Below are 3,149 nucleotides of genomic sequence, written 5' to 3' on the forward strand. Positions count from 1 at the left end.
AAAATTATTCAGAATAGGTACGGCGATATATGAAAATAAATTATTTTTTTTTAAAAAGTAATTTATTAGTAGTTATATCTGAGTATTTAAAATTATAACACATAGACTATACGTCAAAAATTTGATTTATATACATCAAAGTACTTTAAAAGTGTCTGCTTTGCGTTAAGAAATTAAAAATGCATGTTGTCATAGAAAATTAAAAAAAGATAACGGTGAAAATGGTTAAAAATATATTTTTAAAATAAAATAAATATTTTCAAAAACGTTAATAGTATTTGGAATAATAATTGTCTAATATACTTAACTCGTATTTTAAATGAACCACTTGGTATACATAACAATAAAAATAATAACTTAAATAGGTATATGTTTTATAGATAGGTATACATCTGCAACGTATACCTAACATACTATACTGTTCTTGGGTATAATTTACTGTTTTGACAAACTGACAACGCTTATGCCATGTTTTTTTTTTAATTTTCCTTATATACTTTCATCAGATATTTAGAAATTATTTAAACTTAATATATTACAGTTTGTAAATAATAAAAACTGTGCGGTGTTATCTATGTTGTCTTTATGTATACATTAATAATATTTTTATCTTGATTGATAGTCATATGAAAATGTTTTATCTGACCAATTATTCCCTGAATTAAAAAAAAAAAATTACAAGTAAATTGGGCGTGGGGGTAGAGAACGTTGGGCGCCGGCGGCGGGTGTCGTCGACTTCCTGCGACAGATGGTTACCGTTTTGTCGTTATCCAATATCGATGCATCGAGCTGGAATAGATCATCCATCGCATCTGGTATTCACGGCACACGTCGTGATATAATATGGCGAACGTTCGTCGTTCTGTATTATAGAGTGGCTAGTACTTTTGCAGGGACTTGTCTCTATTTAGTCCTATGATGATGGTACTGTTCCAGTATCTCCTCCGTATGCCGTGTAAATTGAGTGGTTAACATGTTGCCAATAATAATACCTATCAATATTCGTGCATAATATCATACCGTACAGTTAAAATATTCAACCAATATTCTTTGAATAGTTATTATAGTCATCAGTAAAATCGTATTAACAATTTTATTTTATTTGTCCAATAACAATATATAGACAATAATATATTCTGGATACGAAATACACACGGAATACAGCGATGATGGAAATCTGAATACACAGTGGGCCTGACCGACCGAAGTTGTATAGTTAAAAGAAGGTTCTGCAGCTTCCCATCACCTGCTAATTGCTATATACCCACGCACAACGACTTTGCACGTGTTTCCGGTTTGTTTTTCATTTGCAGTCGAACGCGACGGCGGCGGTCGGCGGTTCGTCAGGACCGGATTTCTCGGTTATTATTTCATTTTCCATTGCTGATATTTAACATTTAACATTAATAATTTACAATATCATAATATCTATTTTATAATAGTTAAACTTGAAAATTATTATTAATTAATACATTTATCGTTTGATGCGGATGTGAGGAGAAAAACATATGTCTGAACCATAGGAGATTTATCGTTTTCGACTTAATCTGTGGCTTTCCAATCTCCTTCCTGTTTGAGAGATTCTTCGACGTGTAAACGATAATGTTACCTTACCTCGCGATGACGTCGTGTCCGCGTCGTCGATAGAACACGAAACAGTTCTACCGCAGTTTCATCCACCGTAATTTGAAATCCATCGTCAAATTTCATTTGGCTATTTAGTATTTACACGGCCGCTTCGCATCGATCGTATACTTCCGTTTTATCCTCCGCAATGGTCTCCTCCAATAACACTTCGACGACTATATAAATGGTGTCCATACCGGTAAATTAATTACCAGAACGGATACGCAGATAAGCGACGATCGAAAATGTATACAGTTAGCGAAAAGTTTTATAATTAGGTCTATACGAGTGGATAACAACAATATATAGTTTGTCGTTTGCGTTTTAATTATTCGTCGTTCGGATGTTTATAACGCCTGAAATCAGATAAAATTATGCGTTTATATTTGTTAATAATATTTCTATTTGAATTGGACTTACAGATCTTTATACTTGTTTTAGGTTATTGTTTATATTTTTAATGTAATAACCATTATTTTATGTGCCACTTAAATAAAGAATCAAGACAGTGTAAGTTCCTTACTACATCCGTTCTATTGACTGTAATATTTATCAAAGTCTTTAATGATTGTAAACCAATATTTTCAAAAGTAAATGTAGACCATAGTAAAGATTTTTATAATTGTTATAAACGTACCTAGAACAACAACAGTTACGTCAAACTCAATAGGTAGGTACATAATATAATAAGTGCATGATATTATAAAATGACTTAATATAGTGTTAAAAAATAACATGATTAGAGTTATAACTGTTATAAGATTAGACTTTGACCCGCACTGGTAATATTATACATCTCATGTGAGTATAAAAATAGTTTTTACCTTTGAAATCTGACTTTGCTAAGCGACACAACTATTATGGACGTAAACACTAAAACTATACATGGTCGTATACTCTCGAGTTTTTACAACAACCAGGCGGCAGAGGCAGAGGCAGACACACACAATAACTAACAATGACACTCAAAATAATACTAATTATTAATCAGAATACGTTCACGTGGCCATGTGCGATGCTCATTTCAACGATGTAATAGTATTGTTCATAGGCAATATTACGATATTATAATTGTGGCGCGTTGTTGATCCTAATTGGTCTTCGACTTGTGTGAGTGTTATTAATTTTTATCGAAATTAATAGGGCGCAATTAACACACTCCTTCGAGGCTCGTGTTTATTATTATGCTGTATATAGGTACTCAAACTAATTATCATACAGTTTCTATATTGGTTTATATTATTATTTTGTTTAGATTCCAACACTATATTATGTATCACACGATCCGACACGATACCATAACACGAGCTGAAGGAGTGGTCGTCAACAGAAAAGACGTATCGAGCATATTTGGCCCGCGACCTAACACAACATGATGCCTACGCACATTATATTATACGTGGTGAAATCAAATATTATATTATTATATTATACCTTAAAAATCAATGGTATGATACACGGACCGCTCGCTGCATATACAGTATGGGTACACAATGCAGAAATTAGCGACATTTAAAACGTAG

The 3,149-nt window shown here is 32.5% G+C and overlaps 1 long non-coding RNA gene across 1 annotated transcript; it reads right to left on the bottom strand.

Annotated features, from left to right (window-relative positions):
- Positions 1-566: 566 nt before the first annotated feature.
- Positions 567-2,581, bottom strand: LOC149055426 (uncharacterized). The gene is made up of 3 exons (XR_016192021.1): positions 2,451-2,581; positions 2,047-2,263; positions 567-1,982 (listed from the first exon to the last, which is right to left on the bottom strand). It is a non-coding gene; the product is annotated as an uncharacterized LOC149055426 (long non-coding RNA).
- Positions 2,582-3,149: the final 568 nt, after the last annotated feature.

The sequence above is a fragment of the Diuraphis noxia genome, unplaced genomic scaffold (genome assembly GCF_037042655.1).
Source record: "Diuraphis noxia isolate RWA-SAM2 unplaced genomic scaffold, SU_Dnox_SAM2 contig0005, whole genome shotgun sequence".
Classification (NCBI taxonomy): Eukaryota; Metazoa; Arthropoda; class Insecta; order Hemiptera; family Aphididae; genus Diuraphis; species Diuraphis noxia.